This window comes from Danaus plexippus, assembly GCF_018135715.1.
Source record: "Danaus plexippus chromosome 16 unlocalized genomic scaffold, MEX_DaPlex mxdp_23, whole genome shotgun sequence".
Classification (NCBI taxonomy): Eukaryota; Metazoa; Arthropoda; class Insecta; order Lepidoptera; family Nymphalidae; genus Danaus; species Danaus plexippus.
This window is the reverse complement of record NW_026869851.1, coordinates 2,387,902-2,414,636: the sequence shown is the minus strand read 5'-3', so window position 1 is coordinate 2,414,636 and position 26,735 is coordinate 2,387,902. Positions and strand designations below refer to the sequence as shown.

General features: G+C 30.1%; 1 protein-coding gene across 2 annotated transcripts in view; it reads left to right on the top strand.

Moving 5' to 3' along the window:
* The first annotated feature begins 6,221 nt into the window (after positions 1-6,221).
* LOC116771636 (receptor-type tyrosine-protein phosphatase kappa) overlaps positions 6,222-26,735 on the top strand; it is a 78,327-nt gene continuing 57,813 nt past the window's right edge. For both annotated transcript variants that reach the window (XM_032663526.2, XM_032663524.2), the window contains exon 1: positions 6,222-6,405. The gene's annotated coding sequence lies outside the window, so the exon portion shown is untranslated. The remainder of the gene's footprint in view (positions 6,406-26,735) is intronic.

Genomic DNA, 26,735 nt, shown 5'->3' with positions numbered 1-26,735 from the left:
CAAATTTTATAAAGAATAGTGTACTTACGATTAATTTTCCCTTAATAATTATTCTGTTTAGGTTTATTATTTTATTGTGTACATATATGTACTGATCATGACTTTGAAGAAAATTGCTTCAAATACACTTTATATTTTTAGGTCACGAACTTATCGATCGATATCAAAACCTAATAAAATAAAATTTAAAAGCTGTCTTAAGTTTTCCACTAACTAGTAGTCTAAATGATTTTTAGGCCAGGTAGGCTATTACAGAAAGTTTTTTAAAGAGTTCGCAAAGCTCACAAAACCGATTGCTATATTTAATATAAAAATCATAAATTTTCTTTCCCCTAACTTTATCAATTCCTTTAATAAATCTAAAGAATTTTTAACGTACGCTGGATGCATTGTAATACCCAAATTTTGATAAACCATTTGTATTAACTAAGGAGGCGTCTGACATCGCCCTCAGAGCTATATTACACAAGGTCGTATTGGCTTTGATAAACCCCTAGCTTATGTGACTGGAACTTTATCTGAAACTGAAACTGGGTATTCAACAATTGAAAAAGAATTATTAGAGTCATGGTAACGACGATTAAATGTTTTAGACCCCTTTCATATGGTAGACAGTTTACAATTTGTGTTGATCATCGTCGACTAACGTGTTTCATGTCGTTCATAGACCCAAATGCTAAACTAGCAAAATATGACTGAAAATCTTTAAAAAAAAACGGCAAATACTTTATTTACAGTTTTCATAAAAGTATCCTTAGCTATAAATATTGGAGATAATGATGTAGAAATAATTAATGGCCTATTCAATCATGTAAGTAGAGATCGAGATAATGAAAAACGAAAACACTTGCTATGTCTGCGAAGAGACAGTTGGAACTGCTAAGCATATGCTGATGGGATGTAGGGTACTCCTGGATAGAAGTCAATGCTCTAGTAGTCACGATAGAGTTTTAGAAAACATTTGGATAGCGTTTAGTCTTTCGGTAGCCAGAACGCAAAAAGAAATAACGACAAACGAGCGATCAATAGGTTTTGTAAGAGAAGGCACTAGGGTTACAAAATCAAACATCAAGTCTTACTCTATCCTTAAGGCGTCTCCGGATTTGACTATAATAATGGATAATTATGAGAGGCAATATAGAACCCAGATAATGTTTGTTCGTCGCCGTCCATACCAGATATATTTCGGTATTCACGAATTTTAAAGCGCGTTGTTCTAATGGAGCTGAAGGTTCATTGGGAAACCAACACCCCCAAAGACCATGCAATCAAGGTCAACAAGTATTACGAAGTCACTAACGAACTCACCAAGAATAAATTCGTTGTAAATTTGTACGCGGTAGAAGTGGGAGCGAGAGGTATATCAGATAAATGGTTCTACAACCTATTAAAAGACTTGGTCCTGTCCAGAACTAACATCAATTCATTTCTAGAATGTACTTCAAAGGCAACCCTAGTAGGTCTCTTCAAATTTGGTTAAATAGAGATAGGAACTCAAACGATGGAATTGAGCATTTATCGCGCCTTAAATAAGGACCCTTTTAATCTACACCTAGCTGGCAAGTCCCAGGCACTGTTAAAACTCCTCTCCCTTCAGCGCGGTAGATCCGGCACCACGGTGGCAATGCTGAGAAGTTTTTCTCTTAGCTAAAAGTGAAATGTTAAATTAAGATGTCCCAACTTCTGTCGCAGAAACCGAGTGTAGTGTATTAGAGAAAAAATCTAGTAAATTTAATATCCACGAACTACACTCAACCACATAATGTAAATAGCGGTATACCTGTAATTTCAGATGCTATTGGTAGGTAGGAAAAGCTATTTTACATAATATATTAATACAGAAGAGATATTATACATATTTGAAATAAATTTTTACAAGAACACACTATAGCATACGGCATGATTTGCTTTTATTTCCATATTTATTCAAGCAAGCAGAACTTCCATAATTATTTAAGGATCTTTCACCCTGCAACAGTTCTCTGAACGGGTCCAAAATAAATTTTACACTAGCATGACATACGTCAAATTTCATGAAGCAGGGCTACCGCAATTGAGGCAACAAGTGATGGACACAGAAAACTAACCCTACAATACTACCAGCACTGTCTTAAAAATCCTTTAGGTTCTAGAATTAGTTACATGTTTCTCAAAATGATTGGGAATGCTTTAGAGTTTGTGCAGGATGAGCTACAAAAACTCTGTAATCAGCAGCTTGCTCATTATTTATTAAAAATAAAAGATAATATTCATAATGAACTATCTATTGAAATCAATTTAAACCTATACTTAAATAAATTTATGCAATATACCGGAAATGAATTCAATAGTAATTCTTTTCCACTATTAACATATGATAGTCAGAAAAAGTGCGAGCTCACCAATGCAATCCTCAACATAATCAAGTTTGGCTTCCTATTAGTTCCAATGCAAGAATTTCTAGGTCTTGCTTTGACTCAACAAATATTCCGTCCATCTCCAAAATTTAATTTACTCAGTACCTTCGTTAGAGTTCCAAATAGGTCAACGAAAAAAGGGGGTGAATTTTAATAATATGCCAGTTCTATGAATGATGTTAGTCACTTAGAGTGAATATGGAATTATTTAACTGTAGATTTACAAAAGTATAATATAATGACGTAGGCAAGAAACTTTTTCATTAGTAGTCATAATATAAAGTCATTAATATTTCACAGAAAATTTATTATGATATCTGAAGATTCAACTGTTTTCCTAACTCAAAATTTGCAATCTTTGACTCATACAGACAATATATGAAATATTTTTATTTATGTCGAAGTAAAACTAATATTCATCGGACTAACGACCCTTTATAAATAATAACCAATAACAACATACTCCCGACGTTTGGGTTACTTTCCAGCAATCGTGATCACGAGTAAACCAGATGAGAATTTCTGTCTGTTGGTCTTGTAATTTATCATCTACCTCCAACGATTTCTTAATTTTGCCTGCAAAATACGCTAAATATGTCTCGAGATCTTGCGGTGTGGTTACAGACATGGGATTTTATATTTTTTATGAGGAGGTCGCAGGTATTCGATAGATATCAGCCATCTTCTCTGTTGAAATTGGTATGATTTTAATTTCAATAGCCTCTCGTTTTAGTCTTGGTATGTACCTGTCTTAACGAGACAGGATATGTGGTATATCAAACTAAATGTAGTGATCTGGTTTGTCCATTCTGTGTTCACATACTGCTGACTTCGACGCGCAACTATTCTTAATGTTTGAAACATGTTTCTTACTCTTGTACCTATGCTTGCCTTTGTCTGTCTAATGTATGACAATTTATTTATGTCGCCAGGAACATCAGCAACAACGACCTTAGCATTAAGGCCTTTTAGGTCCGTGACCGGGATGAGCGTGGCGAGATGAACTCCAGTATGATCTCATTGCACAGTGGAAGGAACGATTGTCTCAGCCGAAGGCAGGGCTCGCTACTGTCGCAGCGGTAAGACCCCTCTTTGACGAGTGGCTGGAGAGACGCCACGGCGTGCTCACCTTCCGCCTGAAGCAGATGTTTTCCGTACACAGATATTGATGATGATGATGTTTGTAGACAATCGCTGACATAAAGACTCTACTTACGAAAATAATTAATTATAATTGTAACTTCATTATAGTTTTAATAAGTTTGATTTTTCTTGCATCCTTCGCTGCCATCAAACGTTAGTCCTTTATAAACATACATTTAGTTTATGAATACAAAATATGTTATCTGGAGAGCAAAATATAAAACGTCTGCTCATTTTCAAATAATAGTCAAGGTTCACTGAGAGTTCAGTGTCATGTGATATAGTATGCACAAAAGAATCTTAATAGATCAAACTACATAGTTGAAAATGTTTTATATTTTATATCCGTGCCTAGATATAATATAATTATAGAAATACTATAATTTGGGTAAATGAACTCTAGGTGTTTATGAAAAAATAGAATTTGAATTAAATTTATCTATTACTATATTTAAAGACGTGGAAAGGTTTTAGGTATTTTATTAATAACGTGATTCAATAACAGGAAGTGTTTCCAGTGCATTATCAAAAACACATTTAGCTCTGGTGGGGACCGTAAAATTTTTACTCATTTTTGAAAACAATAACATATTAAATGGGTATTAGGAAGAGTGGTGAAGATGTGTCCTTACATAAAACCGAATTTAAGAAAGAGCACTCGCTCTTGGTATAAAGAAAAAACATTTATATTTCATACATTAAAACGTCTTTAACATAAAGTAAAACCTTTCAAGCATAGGTTTATCCCTAACCCGGAGGACTCTTATATATTATTAATATTATGACATTATGACGATTCATATATTTATTATCAGCTTTCTTGATTATAGGATGGGATAAAATTTTGTTATAAAGTTCGGTTCGAATCTATCTTTCTAGCGTTTGATATTGCAATGAGCACAAGAGTATTTTATTATTTTTTAAAAAACTACATGCTCCCGACGTTTCGGTTACTTTTTACGGGCGATGGGGAGGAGATGTAAATTAAATTTATCATTAACATTTAAATTAATAGTCGCAAAAGTCTTAGACCTTATAGTATTAATTTTAAAGCAAAGAAAGAAAAAAAAATTAGTTCTATGATATAATGACTGATAAAAATATTGGTAACTTGTAAATGGCTTTGTACTTCACGAAAAGTTTTACACGAGTCTTTCTTGTCTCTTAAATCGTAGAGTTGTATGTATGTTATATATTATTAGGTTGGTACACTAAATACATTTTAATGTTTCAGAAAGTGAAATATCTTTTTTTTTGTTTCTGAATCGAATGTCCATAGTTTAGTACGCTCTAACGATATGGGAATAAAATAAAATGATAAATAAATGCAAAAAAAAAGTGATATCCCTAAATCTAATGTGGAAAACAGCATAAATTTTCCACTTACATTTCATTGACAACATTTCATTTTTTTTCATTCAGTTTCTTAATTTGAGTTACAGTAACTGTGATGGTGCCTCTTTTTAAGTATTCTGGATACTTGTGTTAAGAGAGCACCTCTCTACCACTTATTGTTTCTATGTTTACATACAAGGTTTACTTAAATCTAGTATTTCAAAGAAGTTTATCATAATTTTACAATGCACTATCTATAGTAGAATATAGTACCTATAAGAGAATAGATAGAGTGCCTGTGAAATAAAAATAATAGTAAAAATATGGTAATAACAAAACATTTATTCATCGATTTAATTGATTATATAGAACAGAATATTATATTATTTTATGATTTTTGGGAAAAAAGAAGAATTTTTAAATTGTTAGAAATAAAATAGTAGAAAAATATGCTTCTACACTGCAAATTATGAAAATCACATCGAATTTATCCATATAAAATAAATTGATTGCACAATTAGTAATATATAATAGGAATGTCACAGTATTCTGACATCATACAATAAAGGTAAGTAAAGTTATCTTAATGAGATCTAAGACTTTCGAGAGTTTTATTCATTTAAATGAAACTAATATTTTTCAGTTAGTACAGTCAATTAGTTTCATTTAAAGTTATCTTACTCATATAATATTCTGTTCTCATTAATGATCGATTCCTATATTTATGTCGACTTAAACCTTATGAAAGGGAATGTTCCAAATAAAGTTAACATTGAAATACATATATCTATTTATAAATATTTTATGATCACTAAAACCAACGATGAAACTTTACAGTTCTCTGTCATTGCAGTAACAAATTTTTAACTTTAAATTATACACTTTATATTGTGGACCGCAAATAGTTTAACATAAGACCTGTAATTTTTCGTGTTGATTTCCACATGTCATATTAAACAGTTAAATATATTAAATGGCATTTGTCCAATGTAAAAGAATTTTCCAATAAGTTCTAATGTAAATTCGGAGTTAAAACTATTTTAATATTATCTAACATATATTTAAGAATACACGCATATTATAAATAAAAACAATAATGAATAACAAGCTCAAATCAATCAAATAAAAGACAATGTATGAACTCACAACCCATTCCGTATAAAACATAGATAATGGAAACATTATCGGAACAAGACAGCTATTAATACATTAATCGTGTTCAATTATTAATAAATGCACCGTAAAACCGTGAAAAATTCAATGGATTCCCATCGGCTGGGCGATTATCCATTAAATAAATTTTATTCGTGATAAGGCGAGGGGCGGGCGGCGCACGGCGCCGGCGGGACGCACCAGTCGCCACCGACCGCTCATCTTGCGACGTCGTGTCGCTTCAGACGCGAAGCTGCGCTAAATTTACACGCTAATTATTTCCACACCGCACTCCTAACCATTGACCCACTGACAGTGAATTGTGTTCTAACGCCGAGTGACTTTATCATCTATATCCGACCGTCCAAAATCATTACCCGTAAGTATTAATTTTTAAGACGAATTTGACGTGTCTTAATCAAACGACGTTACGGCCATTTTATAGAATGTCGTCCTAGAAACGTTCAGTATTTTTGTCATTGTATCATATATGACGGATCATTCTCGGTATCAAAACTTTTGCAATGAAATTGAGATTTTAAAAATAACCGTCTGTATAGACGTCTGTTTGAAACTGGGTGTTGTTTTCTGTCGGCCTCTCACCATTAATATTCTGAGAGTTCGAAAACATGCCTCAGATTTATGTCAAGGATTTAATACCTTGTTATTTCATACAATTAACAATTTCCCATTAGTTTGTTGCGCTATAAAACATCCCGCGGTGACAACTTTTATTTCTTTCACAACCAAAGCAGAATTCTATTCTATTAATCAGAAGATGAAATGATAACGTTTTTGTCTAATGCAACTCTATATTACTTATAAATTAACCCCTTCTTAGGATGATTTAAGGTTTAGGTTAACGCCCTTTTAATTTTTAAACGAAATGTTTTATTAAGTGCAGTAAGACACCTACGATTTTTAAAGAAAACGATCTTTCTTTCTACATTTGGTGAGAATGTTATATATTCAGTTAATATGTCAATATATTACGTTGTATCCTTGAAAACATTCATGGCAATATAACATCGGAGCCTATAGTGAAATTAATTTAATCAAAGATATCATTGTTACATTAAAAGCAGACTCCAGGACGTATATTCAGATGATAGACAGCATTAATTGATTTCTGAACGCAAATTGAGTTATTTCAGCTTCGAGTAACACATCAATAATACGTAATAGGTGCATGATGATGTACAATAATATGTACGTATGCATTTATAGAGGACATCCGGGGATGAAAGTTCCTAATGAATATATAGTTAATTAAACATAGTAACTTGTAGAATAATAACATGATGGTAATATATGTGCTCGTCGCTGTGGAACGACTAGAATTCTTGCTTTGATTACTTTTCACCCCGCCAGTGATTGATGAAAATTTTTAGGATCAACTATCATTTATAGTTCATGAGTTTGACTAATTATTTTATTGGTGTATCTGGTTAGTAAAATAACATAGACTACTTTGAAACCTCATCAAAGGTCTGGGTAAACAGAGCTTCATAAATCCGACAAGTTATTGATGCGCTACGGAAATTGCTTTCCTCGGCTCGCCACGTTTCCTGCACACGGTTTTCTGCAATACCCACTTTGGACGTTCCTTTTGTAATGTAGGTTGATTGATTATTTTGTGGGTTTGATACAAAGACACGTTTAGTAAACGTTTTGATTAGTAGATACCTAGTTAGCTGCATTTAATTTGTATCCAAACAGATTTAAACTACTTTAACGGGCATTGCTTAGGAGTAAAGTTCTTAGATTAAGTGGAAAATATCATAATTTTTTTTCAGATTTTTTAGTTAATATATCATTTTATTAAAGAGCTTCTCAATTATTTTTATACATATATTAATGGTTAATTTTTTATTAAGCCATAAAAACAATCTAAATTGTGATAAAAACTGGACATGTGACTATATTTGTCCTAGTTGTGGTATAATTTACGTACAGAATTTAGCCCTTAAGAGTATGAAAATAGAAAAAAAAATTGTTTCAGTGAATTATTACATATTTATATCATAAAATGTACTTGAAGATTTAAAAAAAAGCTTTTTTATATATATTATAAAATGTCTCCAGACTGTTATACGTTGATTGATAGTTCTCTTATTTTCATTAATTCTATACTCGACTGGATCAATATTTGTATCATGAATTATATCAAACCAGGCCTTGTCACTAAAAACCTTGAGGAAATTTGCATATCTTGGCAGAAATTCCGACACATATAAGTTTTCAATCGAAATTGCAGTCACGCAAGGGAATAAGCTTAGAATCATATTTGATTTTGAGTTCTGAACGATGCTCTGAAATACTGCAAATACTATTTATCTTGGATTTACTCTTATAAGGGTCGTGGTGATGTGATAACGTGACCATTTTTTTTTACTGAAACGTCTGGTAATAGTTACGTGAATGATTCTGATTGGTTCTAAAATGTCTTACGTGGGCAGAATGATTATGTTAACAAGTGTGAAAAGCTAGAGTATATAATTAGCATTCATACTATTTCTAAAAATACATAGGACTTACCGTCTAGAGCTTTTGTTGGCTAACATTTACATCGAGTCACTAATGAGCCGCTGATTTTTTTGTTCTTTTTATGCTTTATATACTTGTTATATCCTGCGTTTTGAACAACTAGAACCACATTTACATGCATATTAAATGGAGATTGTTTCATTATAAGAACTAATACTTTAAATTTATCGGAATTAAATATCTGTAAAACTAAGAAGTGTATCAGTACTAATGCATTCACACAGAATTGTTAAAAATGTCACAATGAAAAACTACTGTCGTGTGAATAGCTTTATATTAGGAAAACATTAATTTTTTTTGCTCTTTTGAAATGTACGCAATATTCTGACATGCTGTCCTTATGTGTGTAGTTTTAACTGGGATATATAATTTGACCATATTCGATTGTTTTTTTTAATAAGTTTTGCCGGAAGAAGACCAAACCAATTTAATCAAACAGATTTAAAAGAATCTACCTATGCACATAAATGTCAACATATTTAGTTATTTGCAGCGCGTAACTTCCGTGACACATAATTTTTAGGTATAGTAACTCATGATAACATATTATGAGATATATCTTATGAGATCTAAGACTTTCGCGAGTTTTATTCATTTAAATGAAACTAATATTTTTCGGATATACCTTCTAAGTGAGCTTTATTGGTTAAAACTACATACTCCCGACGTTTCGGTTACTTTTCAGAAACCGTGATCACGGGCAGACGAGATGTGAATGTCTCCTGAATGATGTGATTGGGAATATGTAGTTTTAACCAAAAATAAAGCAAGCGCAGTATAGCCGAAAAATATTACTTTCATTTAAATCAATGTATATCTTACTAAAATTATTCTTTATAATAATATTTTATCTATATACATTATGAAATAGTAGAACTCAGTTGTAAACATGTTATATAAGTATATTTATATGACTTATCACAGACTGGGTTCAATATTAACATTGTCCAACATGGACAGAGTCGTACTCTACAACTAGTTTGTAAATTCAACTTGTCTTTTATATTAAAACTCCACGGAATCTACAGATGACTGTTCTTTACCTAGTGAGATGAAAGTCTTTTGTATTCTTTGTTAGCGGTGTCATTGTGTAAAAAGAAACATTAAAAATATTAAATTTATGTATATATATAAAACAAATCTACTAAAACTATTAGTCCAATATCAGGATAAACTTAACAATATGATATTAATCCATTTAGTTTAAGTTCAAAGTAATTTTTTTTATGTTTCCATGACACGACGACTTGCTGAAACAATATAAAAATATGTTATAATCATTTCATCTTTATTTAAATATCAACATATTCTCAACAAAAAAATGTATAAGTGTAATCGCGCTTCGATGAAACTTCCTCAGCTTTTTAAGTCTACCAAAAACACGTAACAAAGGACCGTTCAATATATAAATGAAGCATATTAGTATCGTAAAAGATGTTTTACTTTGGACTGATGAGTCCAAAAGTAAAAAAAAGCTTAAAATCATTATAACGTAATAATAGCAACAAGAATTCGCGAAGGATTATATGATATCTGTGAAATAATGTAACACATATGCCGTTATTTGTGTCGACGGATTGACACTCGTGTCGCGACTGGCCGTAACCACTCAACAACTGTTACGGTAACCACATCGCAATATTCTGCAGCAATTGATCGATATTTGCTTCTAATTAGAATTCTTACTCTCTAATACTATAAAGAAGTCTATTTTTTGGGGAAAAAAAATACTATTTTAATTCCAGAATACGATAGACGTGCATTAAGTTTTTCTGTCATTAAAATTTTCTTGAATACTTTTTAAGAATTCATAGCTTCTACTGCATTCCTAAAATGCAAGTATTAAAGAGAAAACTGCTTTATGACTTGAGACTATTGAAATTAATCAAAGGATTACAGAGATTTTAGTGCAATGAGTCTAATGTTTAGGGGCTATATTGTAATTTATATGAGACCACAAACCACAACTAATCCGCTTAACCAATCAGGATAGTACAATCGTCTGTGTCAAATTTATTGATTGAATAAATGGTAATGGCTATTGAGAGTAAAGTGAAAGACTGAAATATATTTTTAACGAAAGGTGGCTAGTTCTCTATAATATTCATTAGCGATATTTTGCATCTTCATGGCTTTGTTTGTTTTGTAATTTATATCACGGACTATACGATATGGTTACCTAAAAATACGTGACTTATAATGGCCAAAGTTCACTAGTGCTCAGAATAAAAAAAAATATTACATAATCATAACAAACTGTACCTATTTAATATATTACAAGTTAAACATGCCGTCGGATGTGAGAAATAATTAATATTCATAATCTCCAATCCCATTACACAAGTGAAACGAGTTGACGATCACAGATAATGTTAAGTTACCAATGACTAAACTTTACCCGCACACTTAATGTTACCTAATGAAAATTACAAATTTCAAGACGACGTCCGCGACTGCTACTTCGCGAATGAGTTGGAATCATTAAAAACATTGAAGTAACATTAAAATTCACAAGATTTTTATTGCATTGCATTGCATTGGTTGCGTTTTTATCTACTATAATTATAGTAAATGTTTATTTGGACGTTTAAAATATATTCCTATTATTAAAAGTCTCCCGAAGAACGAATATAAAAAGTTTTAAGTAGATTTAAAAATTGTTAAGAAAAGAAAAAAGTAATATGACATGATTTTATCAGTATTATACTTAAAACGAAAGTAAATGTATTGTCGCCGATGATAAATTTTGCTTATAATTTAGACGTTTGTTTCAGCTTGTTTTAGTTGTGGCTTAATTACTGTGGATTTATTGACACAAACAATAGTAATCACATGATATTTAAAGTTGTAATTTACTATTAACAATATCTGATATTAATATTAATTTATGCTTTTCAATTTACGATAATGGAGAACAGTTTGTCAAAACTGAATATGTTTTTTGTTTGCGAGGAATTACATTTAAAAATTAATAATGTTTCTTATTCAGCAGATAGTAAATGTTTATATAACTACTCCAAAATCCCTCCTCCTGTTTAAGTAACGCTACTTATAAACTCATGTGCTAAGGTATTAGCTAAACTTTATTGAACTAGAAAGCATATCTTCACTACATATACTAAGACCTCTTTGAAACAAGTAATAATGTTCACAACAACTATGACTTAAACTTATGACTTCACAAAACTTAGTTCTGCATAAGGCTCCTTACTTTACGTGTCTTTAATATAAAGTATTAAAAGAAAAAGATATATACCGTGCATACAAAAATGTTATACTCGTTTTATTATAAAATTTGTCTTGTGTTATACGTTATATAGCGAACATATACGACAACGAAAGACCCATCCAATTCCTATAAATAACTCAACTACGCAAGATACTCGACGACTGATGCATTTCAATTGTACTAGTGTACGAATACACTATAATTTACTTATAAATCTATCCCACGCTACGTACATTTATTACATTGTTCAGGTTGGAGTAAGATCTATTTTGATTTGAAGCCTATTACTAGTATATCCGCAATCGTAGAGACAACTTCTACAGCCGTCAATCGACTTATACTAAACGAATATTTCATCAAGTTCAAACGTAATACATGGAAATACTTTGAAGAAAGCGTAAGATTTTATATAAAATATTATTATAGTGTAACCATTTATAGAAGTGATAAGATGACGAAGAATAAGCGTACATAGTGTAGGACATTTAACTTTCATTTCAGTTACAATAGCAGAACAATTGGAAAGCTAAATTGTGTTCAGTGGGATCAAACCGTCACAATTCTTGAACATTGCTCTGTTTTTAAATCGGAAAAACGCCAGCTCCAGCGGCATTCGGCAGTTACTTCCGTTTTATATGACATTAAATGTGAGCGGTAGTTTCTTTTAGGACCTTTGCTTTCCGATTTTAAAAGTTCAAAGATAAATTTTTAGTCCAATAAAAATTGGAATCGCATTAAATTGATTGGCATTTAAAACTATCTTTGATTGAAACGGACAATTATTCCACATAAGAACGAGAATCACGTTTCTGTTCTTTGTTTTTAGAAACACAACATCTTTTATTTGAAATCAATAAGTCTACGTTCAGCGACATAGCGGAGTGCTATCATCGGCAATCATATTCTAATATTCAATAACAAGATTTTACTTAATCGACGTCATATTCTTTTTATTACTATGTAATATCACTTTGACATTTTAAATGGAAATCCTTTTATAGTTCGATGAAACAAATTTTTATTTATGACATTGTTATGACGTGTGTTAACGCTCTACCATGAATGTAATTATGTCCCAATACAGATTAACCTTTGATTAGCTTCATATTGCTTTAATTAACTTCTAAATATAGGTTAAATTGAAACTCTGTAGGCCATGAAAAAGGAAATATATTATAAAAATATTGATACCGATTTAATAAAAAGTAATCATGTTTCAATTTGTCGCCACACGCTCGGCTGTTTCTTAAATTTCGATAATACATTGTAAAATAGCATCGAGCCACCGACTTCTTTCGTATATATAATCAACAAAAACACACTATACAATTATAATGAGATCTAAGATTTTCGCGAGCTTTATTCATTTAAATGAAACTAATATTCTTCGGGTAAACTACGCGTGATTTATTTTTCACGGGCAGACGAGATGCCCGTGATCACGGTTGCTGAAAAGTAACCGAAACGTCGGGAGTACGTAGTTTTTTACAAAAATAAATCACGCGTTGTTCATCCGAAAAATATTAATTTCATTTAAACTCTATATAATTATAGACATAAGTGAATCTTCCTTGTCAACAAAGGTTATCGCATAATTATCCAATGACTTCGAAATATTGACAACATACAGATGTAGGCACTGATATTGATTATATTTGAAGAATTTACTTAATATGATAACTGTTCACACTTGAATTTTTTTCCGTAATAAACTTTACGAAAACCTTGAATGGGGATATAACATTCAATATTTTGATGGCACAGTTAAAGGGAGATAAGATTTAAATAGATTATGATAAAAAACATTAGGGACGCTTTTTGATACATAAATAAGGACAAAGTAAAAAGGCAATGCAATAACATATGTATATAGCGGTGTGGAATCCAATTAAGTTCTTTCCATCACTAAGTGAATCAGATTCCTCAAAGCGAATCTTTACCTTTTACCCAATCTTTTCCTTAATTTACTTATCCTTTTTTAATCTTAATCCATAATTATCATGGAAATGTTCATAAGTGGATACGGTTATCTTCATATCTACCACGTTCATAATTTTATAAAGAATGTGCTGCTAATACAAAACCATTAAGAAAGTTTCGGGACGACGTCTCTTCTGTAATCGTGTATGTAAATCGAATTAGGGAACAAGAGCTTTGAAATGTTTCAGTAGTAATATAAGCAAACGCGGTATATATTAAGCTGGTCAGATATAGTATGTACATTATGTGTAATTCAGCCGACCTTGGACGTGGAGTACGTGACCGGCCTTAATAGAGGACATCACATGACTTCATTATTGCCTCATATAAATTTATATACATTCATGTTCTTTAGGGAACATATTTTCCTGACCAATGATTTATTTCATATCACTAAATAGTTTACCTTTACTTAAATCATTTATAAATTTTACTAATAGTAATAAGTTTAATGCATATTATCACGGATACAGTTACGTGTAAACAATGAATTTAACACTTAACGTAAGATAAATACAATACTTTTAATTTAATAACGATGATGTACTTATAAATTTATTTAATTAATTGAAAATGACAGTCGAGTCTGGACAAATATTTTTACATTTTGATACATAAAAACGTTTCCCCGCATTTTCTATAAAAGAATTTTTCTGTTTGATGATCTCTCGTCAAACAAGCTCGAGAACCGAGAGCTTTTTATAATGATTCGGTCTGCTACAGCGTTTTTTATCTCTACCTAGATAAATTCCGATTTAATTCGTTTAGAACAGCTAATAGATAAATGTGAATTCTTAAAACTTGAATTGTGTAAACTGAAAACTTATTCAAACACAGCTTTAGATTTTGTAATATTAAAATTCGGCAAGTTTCGTGAATTTGGATTTTTATGACAGTGATTTTTAAGCATTCCTATTTCGATGAAAATAAACATTTAGATGGCCATACTGTTTAAAAAACGCGTGCATTTATCATATATATTTGAATATTGTCTAGAATTTAAAAAAAAATATATATATTTTATAAAAACTTGTATGAAACTTTGATTTTCGGATAAAATATGTAAATTTATAATTTTATTTTATATTGTACTCGACGTTTCGGTTACTTTACAGCAGCTGAGATCACGGGCGGGCAAGATGAAAGTTTCTCTCAGTTAGTCTTATTATTTGTCCTCGTGATCATGGTTGCTGTAAAGTAACCGAAACCTCGGGTGAAATGTAAGATAATATAATAAATGAACATAGTATATTCGAAAATCATAGTTTCATTTTATGGGCACCCTCGAAAATTTTAGATACAATACAAGTATGACAAAAAAAACAATTTCAAAGTGAGACCATGATTAAATACAATATTTGAGACCCAATCAGTATTTAATAAAAGTTGCATTAAAATCAGTCCATCTTTAAAGATATGTGTATATTATTTTAAAATAATTTTAAGTCGACACTAAAATCAGAAACGTGTAAGAAATGTAGAAGGTAAAGATAAAATGGAATGGCACGTGGAAGGGATCAAAACACTAACCGGCAGTATGACCGTCTCCGGCGTACCGCTGAAAAGCTTACATTTGAAGCTAGGAGGCCATTTTATTGCGAAACTTTAGAAAAATACTCAACTCTTCCACATTTCTCATATGCAATGCAATGAAAAATGTTGTCACACTTTGTTGTCGCTAAATAAAATTAAACGAATTAAAATGACTGAGAGAGCTGGTGAGTCGGGACGAAATTTATTTAAATCCTTATATGACAAATTGCTCTTATTTTGGAATCCCGAATACCAACAAAACCTTGTTGGTATTAAACAATACGAAGCGACATTTCAGCCAGGTATTTAAAAACTCACTACAACTGCGATTGCGCTTTCGTTTGTAACGGACATTAAGGCTTTACTACATACATCTCAATCATAATATTCTTAGATACAAGATCCGAGTTTCCCTTTTTTTAATAGCATTCGATACAATTTGACAATTAATTAATTAAATTTACACGAAACATTAAAAAAAAAATTAATAACTTTCAACTATCTCGATTTAATATTATCGTGAAATCAAATCTGAATATAAAACAAAGGAAAAATTTAAACACACTGCGAAAATCTACGATCGATTAATCTATCACATCAACGCCTGTTACGAACGAAATAGAGTACCGATCTCCTTTGACAACTGCTATATACCCTCTTATATATATATATAAAAATGCGTGTGTGTGAGTTTGTGTGTGTTTTCCGTAGTAATTCACTTTAAAAAAAAAACCTAATGTCGTCATGAACTCAATTTTTATTTTATTTTTAGCAAACGAAGAAACGCTACATTTTACATACTATTATTTCCTTTGATTAATCAAGGGAAACAAGAAATCATTATGCCTAAATTTGTATTTTTACCCTAATGTAACCAGCCGGCAGCCAATAAATTAATTTTAATTATGAAATGACTAACCTGTATAAATTTATTAACTGGTTATGATTATGATTTATATATATATATGTATATAAAATATATACATATATATACATATGTATATATATGTGTATAAAAATATATATATATATTTTTTCACTCAAGACATTGGTATATTTTAATTTTTCGTAACGAACCATAATTTGATTTGTCGTTTGAATTAAATTTTAAAGGTAAAATATTTCTCTCTCTAGTGTAAAAAGCGGATCAGGCTGCAGTATGGCTGCTTTATTTCCCGTTTTGTGATAGTTAAAATATTTAATCTATTTAAAATGTTAAGGGAACAAAAATTGAATTTGTATAACGTAATAGATAATAATTTTATAATGAACTCGTTATAAAGGGCGAAGATCAGCTTTATATTTATAACTAAGGCAGAATATCTTTACAAAAAAACTACTTATTCCCCATTATTTTAACGACTTGACCAATTTCAAGAGCGTTCAAATTAATTCTTATTATGTTAAATGAAATAAAATACATTATAGATTAATTTAAAAGTATTTTCTTTGTATTGGGCACCATTGTTGAAGCAATCGATGTAATAGCAATATACGATTTTCAGAATTTTTTCCTCTCATCAAATGTTATAAGTAATAAATCATTGAACTGTTATTGAAGATAATATTATTGTATCGTTTTGTTTATAAAGAAAAAAATCCTACACGTATTATACTTAAGCAAAATATAAAGTGATATAATATATGTAAGTCATATCTGCTTTTATGCATGAGATAGTTTCCACCAAAGTAATTTGGTAACATTTTATCAATTTCTTGAGCTGTCTTGCAAATAAAGGACGTTGAATTCATCGGGAATTGAAGAGCCATTTCTATCTGTTGGGAGTCTTAATAAAACGTTAATTTTATTGCACAATTTATAATTGGATGGACCAATGTCTAAAAAGACTTGGGAAGGTATCGGAAGTTACAGAATTAAAAAAAAATAGAGTCATCTCTTATTCGCCAGTACGTCTACGTTTTTGGTTCTAAATAATACTGATGTTTCTTTTATAATGTCGGCAGTCTGTTAGTATAAAAAATATTTTTAAAACTAAAACTCATAAAACTCTATCAGAAATTTGTCCAAACAAAACTCTTATTCCTTTGAAAGTGCGAGAATAAGTTTATTGTGGGTAGTTTGGTTACGTTGTGAATAAATTCAAGAAACAGAGAAATAAAACCGCAAACCTAATAAATACCGTAACGTCTATTTTGTTTATGGCTTTTGATTATTTTTATTTAAATATAGAATGATTTTAAGTCCACTAAAACTCATAATAAAATATTTATTTAGGAACTTCGTTCGAATTTATACAAAGAAAATAACAATATGACATTTAAGAATTTGACAATGAGTTTTTAATTAAAATGAACACATAAAAGGTAAATTAAGGAACAAAATAAGAGACTGCAAACACAAGCATAACAGCATATAAACTACTTACAGAGTAATGTCCTTAAAATAGCCTTAGAACTAATTGCTAACACAATATTAACACTTGAAACCCTTGAGCGATGTCACTTCGACGATCGAACCTCAAAAAGTGAAGACCACGTCACTCTCGTGCCCTGCTTCTATTTTTGTTTTTATTTTAAAGACGTTCCTTGGTTCTTTATTTTTCTTTTAATTTTAAAGAAGTTCCTATATATATATATATATATATATATATATATAGGATATTTGCCCAGACAAAACCTTATTAGTTATTAGTGTAGATCGACAAGTTACTGTTCTATAAATATGGCTGTATGTCGGCAGTCTTTATCTAAACTTGTTATGAAATTTAAAATAACTTTCCAGGTGTTTTTAGTTTAAATAAAATATGCTTGTATATATATGTATGATAATAATTAAATTCCTGTAATTTCTATTTATAATGTATAAAAGGAAAAATTTACTAATGAAATATAGATCCGTTTAAATTTTATTCAAGAGAAGCCGCGTACGAACACTAGATGTGTATTAAAGTATTTTAATAAATGGTTTTCATGGAATTAATAAAATCTTAATTGATTCTATCGCTTTTAAAATCTGACAATCAATGGGTATGTACATGCTTTTACTAAAAAAAATTACAACCAAATTGATTTGACCTGCAGCTTTAATTCTAGGAAACATTCATTTAAATAATAAACAATAAAATGAATGTAGTTTTAGATACAAAAAAAGTATTAAAAAGTACAGCAGTTGTATAACTAATAATTAATGTATAAATTGGAAATTAATTTGAAAATTTTTGTAGTGTTTCATTTAATTTAAGGGAAGCTTTGAATTATTATTTTTTTAAATAAATGTACAAAATACTAAAAGCTCTTTTATTCAAAATATATTATTTGGTTTTAACTGACAGCTAATAAAATATAAAATTTCGTGTGACTTCCATATCTCTTCGCTCCATCGGTTCGTGTCGTGTTGAAATGAATGTTCGGGATTTTAATTTTCGTTTCAAAATAAGTCTACGATTTCTAATAACAACAAATATCTTTGTGAATACTTTTTTTTTTCGTACAATGAACATTAGATTCACGACCTCATGAAACAGGGTCTTGCCAATTTTATTTAAATTTGCGGTTAACCTCCTTGGTTATTAATCGATTACCTCCGTTGTGGTTCATATTCCTTATTGCCAAATCGAAACAGCATTAAACATAAAGAGCATAGACGTTAGAATGGAAAACTGTGGAAAAATGCTTACGAGATCTTCACTAAAGATAATTATAGTTTTTGGTTATTTTGTAAAGAGAATGTTCAAAAATATTTAAGAATGTGGGTATATTTACAATTTTGTTGAGGACACTAGTATTATTTTATATTGAAATACTTCGCGTTCGCTGTTATTTTGTCTCTATTTCTATTATTCAGGTTTCATTTTGTCGGTTATTTTTTTTAATTACGATTATGCATGAATAATAAAAAAAGGTTATGCGTGAAAACTTTCAAAACACTTTTCTGTGCTGTCATTACTTACACAATGTGCTAGACGCATGTTGTTGATAAACTGCAAAAAGGCCTGTAATAATATTCAGGATTTAAAGTACGGGTTTGTTCCTCTGTTATAAACTTTTACTAGCGCTTTTACGACACGATTATAAGCGGTGATATGTGAAAAAAACACACTGTAACTGTTAGTTATTTGTTTGACGGTGCAAAAATACTAAGGTACTTTACTGAACGTGATGTGAGTTCTCGCTCTAGCCTATTTATGCATATTTTCCCCGGAGATTCTTAACATTATTAAATTTAGTGCCTCAGTTTGTGAGTCGCATATTTAATCTGACTTTCACAATTAACTGTATATGGCTGTGGTAGGATGTACTCTAATTTTATTATTACTTCCCCATTCAAAGTTTACCACTGTAGTTATTCGTTTCAACGCTTTATGGGATAAAAATATCCTGATTCCAACGTCACTAGGAAAGTAAGTCACCACTCACCAGTTTAGATTAATTAAGACATACTTAAAATGAAATTGACATTTAATTTTTATAAATAGATTTATATGTAAATATATACGGGTTCAACTAAAATTATATTTTGTTATGTTATTTAATTATTAATAAGTAATTGGGAAATGTAAGCAGATTTTATGTCATCGTGTGGCAGATAACATTTCATTTAAAACATTTTACCGTGGGCATAAAACCATTGAGTGCCAATATCGGAGTAAGTGTGAAGGCTTGATAGCTCTGAGTGTTTGAAACATTCTAGCACTTTCTATTCCCTCACTCTATATTGGATTTTAGAAGACATCGGAAAAATTGTCTGTAAGTACCAGTATGTCATCTTTTAGATTGACATAATTTTATTTAAGTAATTTACTACAAAAATATTTATAAGAAAACTTTCAAGAGCATCCGAAAAAAAAAAATCTAGTAATTTAAATTTTATTTCAAAATTTTAGTTGAACTACACTTATACGTTGCAAGTAAAACTATCCGTAAATATATATTTTTTCTATAATTCAAACTACAACGAGAAATGTGAGACATTTCCGATTTATAAACGTCGGAAACTTTGATTGAAATAGATCAAAGTAGAAATATTTTTCTTTAAAACAGATTTACAACTAACTTTATTGTTTTAAGTGATTAGGAAAGGATATTTCGAATATATCACTGATGAGAGATTGACGTCCTTGTGATTACGTGTTAGTCAAACTAAACTCTTGCGTGCCAGGGCCGTTGAGGAGATTTTCGTGAAATTCAATATAAGGATATTAAACAGCTTGGATCCAGATACAATACGTGATGGAAATATAACCGGGAGTTTGAATTAAGAACATTTGGAACTAAAACAAAATATAAAATACGCCATTCATTCCGGGAGAGGAGAGAAAAGTCAAAATTTATTACAGTCTGCACTCGAGTCTGCTATCTGAAATTAATTTCATATTATTATAATGACCTGGTATATTTCACTATTGTTTTGTACAACAGACTGTGCATATTAAATATGACTTTCAGAGAGTAAGTGGTACTAGAGCAGTAAGTCTTAACAAATAATATTAACACTAGTTATTGTTCTCATGAAACAATTCCGCCCAGTGATTTCCTTGATAAGACTTTCAAACATAACTGTATAAATCATATTTATAGGTTTGAATTAAAAAATGGTGTTTTGTTTGGTTCTCATTGTGCACTTTATTTTTTTTTACATTATCTTATTCAGTTGTAGTTCATAACATTATAAATTATACGCCTGAAAACGCTACGATTCAATCAATCTCAATAACTTCGGTTTTTGTCATGTTTTATCTGAATGGAGTTTCCGAGTATTTCATTTTAAATTCAAAAGCCAGTAACAATTTATAACGTTACAAGCTTCCAACCGACAGCTGCTGTATTAATTCTGATTTTCATAGGAATATATACATATATATATCAAAGGATATGTTTTTTATACGACAACATATTATTTGATGTGGTTTATTTCTGACTTCGACAACTTATTTATTATATGTATAATACATATTTAATTAATAATGATGTTGGGAATATTATATGAATTTAAATTTCAAAATTGAACATCAAAGGTGGCGCTGCGAAGGGAAGATCGTTTTAACCCACACATTGTTCGTTTTCCGTGCTAGTGGCTCCGTCGCACTAATATCCTCTGGAGTCATCCGATCGGAACAAACGATTGGGTAATTGGGTTACACCACATACATGTAAATGTTTACGTTATTTCCCTTGGACCTTCACAAGCGCTGCCATAAATATAGAAGTAGACTAATCAGCGTTGGTATAATGTTATTGTACTGTTCGCATGTGGATTGAGGTTCTTTATTCACAAAAATTCAAATTTAAAGAATATCTTTCTGTATTTAGTGTGTTATTTGTACTTAAAATAGTCTACAAAATAACAAACTAACTCCATTTATGGTGTCTTTCTAGGAAATTTAGGTTGTGATTGACATAACGAAATGTTAATTAAAATCAACATTTTCACTTATAGACTTTAAATAATTTAATAGTTTACAAAATCAAATTCTAAATTATATTTTATAGTCACTATATTGAAGATTAACTCCAATTATTTAAAAAAAACCCATCCAAATAAAGCAGGCTCTTCTCTTATTGGACGCTCGATGTTACTTGTGATTGATGATCTTTACAGCGAGCCAATTACTGACAATGTTGCCAGTATGAAAGTAATTAAAATGAAATAAATTATAATTTGACTTCAACGTTGATAAATCCAAATATTTTAGGTTATAATTTTATAAAGAATCGCCATAATAAATACATTGGGCACAATATATAAATATATAAAACTCATATATTTTTTTATTATCTGTTGTACCCCTTACTTGTACAGTTAATTATTTTTATTACCTACTCACGTTTAATTAATAATATTCAGTTACAAAAAATAATCCAGTTACGTAATTAAAATCTATTAACATATGAAACCAATAAGACATTATATTGTTTAAAGTTTGATTTTTTTTTGCATTTATGACCAAATTTTTCATTTTATGTTAACAAAGGTTACAAATCTATGAGAATTTAGATCAAATTAGATCAAATCTGTTGATCGATAAGGGAGTAAAATAAAAACATAAGAAATAAAACCCTAGAAAAAAAAAAGTATTTCTTTGATTTTACTAAATAATCAAGTAATATTCTCGTCTGTAAACATTCATTTGTTTTATTTTTAAATAAATTTGTAAATATATTATGGCCAAAGAATTGAACTATGATCATTACTTCATGTTTAATCATATCAATTTCAACATATCATATTACATTTTTAAATTAATAAAAAATATATTGGGTTTTAGTTAATATTTTTTACTTGATAATTTTGTCTCCTTCTTTTAAAATGCCCACTAACTTATCAAAGGCTGTCGGCGTTATAAGATTCCTTCAGAAGTTTCATCTCAAATGATAATAACGTAAGCTTTATATATCTCTGTTAAGTTGAATTGATAACATGATTAAAGGCCTCCCTCTTACAACAATGTTTTTCTGAGAAAATGCAAATTAGCCGAGATGAAAGCAAGACTAACGACATCCCTTTTCTCATTTTATAAAACTTGATTGGACTGATATAAAACGTATTTGGTATAATAAAAAATAGTTATATTATTATTTCACTATCATTATAGAATAAAAATGCTAATAAATAACCACTGTCAAATGTTTGTAAATGTTTCGGAGGCCTTTTTATGCTGTGGCTTCATTCGCACTGGAATCGTAGAATATTCTGCCAATGTCAACGTTTTTATTCGTTGGACAAATTATAATCTTGAGTACTGTGGGGGGAAAACACGAAGGACTTTGTCGAATGGAATAAATTTTAGGACATTAATATATATTATAACATATCATTCGACAGATTTTATTTGTTGGTACAATCTGTTTTTATTAGTTAACTCTGCATCTTAATATATATGTTAATATAATTAAAACAAATGTAAACGTGATATTTCGATGTAAACATGATTCTTCGAATAATAATTTTAATTAAATGAAATACAAATAAATGTCCATTAGAACTCAGTTTTAAATTTATTATATTTAATTGGAAATATATCGTTTTGTTTTTAATTTAAACATTATTTGAGGTTCCAATAAATATGTCGTGCAGTACAAAACAGTAAATACATACATATTTATTGCTTTTAAAATATTTATATTTAAAATTTAATTAATTTAATTTTAAAGTAACAAAATTGTACAAAATTAAAAAGGATAAGTAATATAGTGATGTGGAGACATACATATTCAGAACAAATAAGTGAATTTGCATACATTTCGACTTACAAATAGATTTTACATAATAAATTTAACTTCCGACTTAAATTCATTAAGTCTATGAAAAGGGATGTTGAATATTTTGTTTATAATATCGTTTTTTTAACTCTGATGAGTTTGTAGATAGGCAATGGTTTTGTAACTACCTCCTTTAAATTACAGATGAAAAATGCATCGCACTAGAGCATATCTTAGTCATCCAGCGTTGCTGGAAATTAAATTACTTTACTCATGAAACGAACAATGTTGAGTTGTGACTAAATGATATCATATGTCTAAAAATCATTTACTCAAACAGATATATTTATTGAGATCTAAGATTTTCGCGAGTATTCATTTAAATGAAACTAGTATTATTCGGATTTACTACGCGGATTTTATTATTTAAAAACTACATTATCCCGACGTTCCGGTTACTTTGCAGCAACCGTGATCACACCTCGTCTGCCCGTGATCACAGTTGCTGCAAAGTAACCGGAACGTCGGGATAATGTAGTTTTTAAATAATAAAATCCGCGTAGTAAATCCGAATAATACTAGTTTCATTCAGATATATTTAAAAAAGAAACTTAGATTTGATTAAAAATATAAACTTAAAATGTAAATACCTATTTATTCTTATATGAAACAAAACAGGATATTCAAAACACGTTTTCAATTTCAAATACAAGTAAATTTTTTACGTTACAGTATTAGAGTGAAAACTATTTAAATGTCCAATCCGAGTTCGAGTTTCCGAATAATGCTTTGGCATTCGTGTATTTATTTTAATATGGGAAAAAGTAGGTCGCGAACCTTTAGATGACAAGTCATAGAAAATAATACCAACTAATCTAATATTTTTGTCCGTTATCACGGAACTGTAGTACTACAGTTTTTAAACAAATGGTTTATTAACAAAAAAAAAGCTAAAACATATAGTAGGAAAATAAACCTTGCAATACATGTAAAAACTAAATATAGGTAAGACCTTTTTCATGAGTCACAATTTTAATTTAATATAAGAGACGAAACCTCTCAGCATTACATGGATTCACTGTGCGGATGCCGGGTCCATCGCGTTGCAGGGAGAGGAGCTTCAACAGTGCCTGGGACTTGCGACCCAGGTGTAGGTTTAAGGGGCCCCTATCTAACGCGAGTTATACGCTCACCTCCACTGTCCAAACTCCTCTGTCTACCTAACCAAATATGAAATGAACCTGCTAGGGCTGCCTTTGAGGCACGTTCCAAGAATGAACTGATGTCAGTTCTTGACAGGCCCAAGTCTTTTGGCAGGTTGTAGAGAGATTCGGCTGTTATACCTCTCGCTCCTACTTTTACTGTGTACAAATTTACAACGAACATATTCTTAGAAGTTCGTTACTGAGCTCGTAATACTTGTTGACCTTCATGGCATGATCTTTGGGGATGTTGCTTTCCCAAGAAACCGTGAGCTCTATTAGTGCAACGCGCTTTAAAATTCGCGAATATAAAAATATGCCCAGTCTGGACGACGACGTACAAATATCCTAAAACAATCATTTTGTTGATTATTCGTAATACTATCGATTAAATCTGATAAATAATCTTCGTTATGATTTATTGGAAAGTTAAAATAATTATCTTCAAAATTAATTTTTTAATTAAAGCCTGTTTATATGAGAGACACACGCATACATTATAATAATAGTCCTAAAATGAGCCATAAAACTATAGTTCTCTGCTCTTATAACTACGAGTTCTCATACATAGTGCTAAGTCTGCAACTTGTTATGCAAATGGTCCATAAAAGTTACTTTCCATAAATTATAATTAAGCCGTCCTAAGCAATAAAGTACAATATACTATCCATATTATACATACCTGAGACTAAGTAATTAGACCTTGTAATCGCGTAATAACTTTTTATGTTTGTCGCAATATAACATATGTTTAGGATATTAATATTTGTATTTTATGATATTATCATGTTTTCAAATCAGATCTTGGGTAAAAAAATAAGTTACCTAATTTGAATTTATCCTTAAAATAGTATCTCTTATCTGTGTATAAATCTTTTACTTAATGTTCAAATAGAAGAAAATTAAGAAAGTAAGCTGCTGAAATAAAAAAAAAAAGAATAAAAGATGGGTGTTACAAGTTTGAAATCAATGTGCGTGTTTTTCATTTTAAGCCTTGGGATAGTTATTAGCTATGTTTGGTTAAAATCTGTACAGCACTGTAAGAGGATCAGCTCTTTTCTACAATATTTTAAGGCATTTACGACCTATAATTATTAGATAGAGTGCTGTGGGCATACTCGTGCCACTATTATCGCTAAATGACAATTTATTTGTATATTTGTGTTAAATTTATTAATGTTTTTAGTTTCCATGAACATTTTAATTAGAAATCCAAAAATGACAGTTAAAAGTTGACCACCAAAACACTTTCGGGTAAATTCCCACTCATTGTCCAAAGAAGTCAAGACTTTAAACTTTCCAAGTGACGTCTCTTTCGAACACACTGTGAAGCACTCAGCAGTAATTACGGAGATAACTTACTTATGTTAGTTTAAACACTAACTAAAGTTGATTGCAATGCGTTTTCCGCAACTATATATTTATATTTGTGAAATATAGGCTTTGGATAATACTCTCACTGAACTTCATTTTCGACTTTAGGAAGTTTTTTGGACAAATTTTGTTTTTTTTTGGACAAAGATAAAGAAAATTAATCGATCCGTTAAATTATATGATTTATTTCGTTACATAAGAAATATATTCGAAGTGGTTGGATATCTTAAGTCACATTTTAACCTTGCATTATTGAATAGAAAATCTATAAAATATTCATAAGTAATTCAGAAAAGCTGACTAAAGGTAATCGAGAATCCGTGTCAGCATTTTTGCCGAATAATGGTATGTGCTACTCACTAGACGAACACATTCTCTTCTTAAAATATTTATAAATACTTACTTTAAACTTAAATTTTAAATGTTTAAAAATGTTTAAATAAAACATAGCATACTATTAGTCTATTGTAATGGATTATAGTTTACAAATATTACACTGAAATGTCTTGTATTCTTGTCATTGAGAACTACAAATCTAAAAAAGTAGCCTGTCCAATCGGCCAATATGAATCAATTCTCGTATAATAACGGACACGTTTTTAGTATACAATTATATTAAATTTACATAACTCAATATGAACATGGCTGTCAAATATATAAAATAAAATAAAAATAAAACAGCCA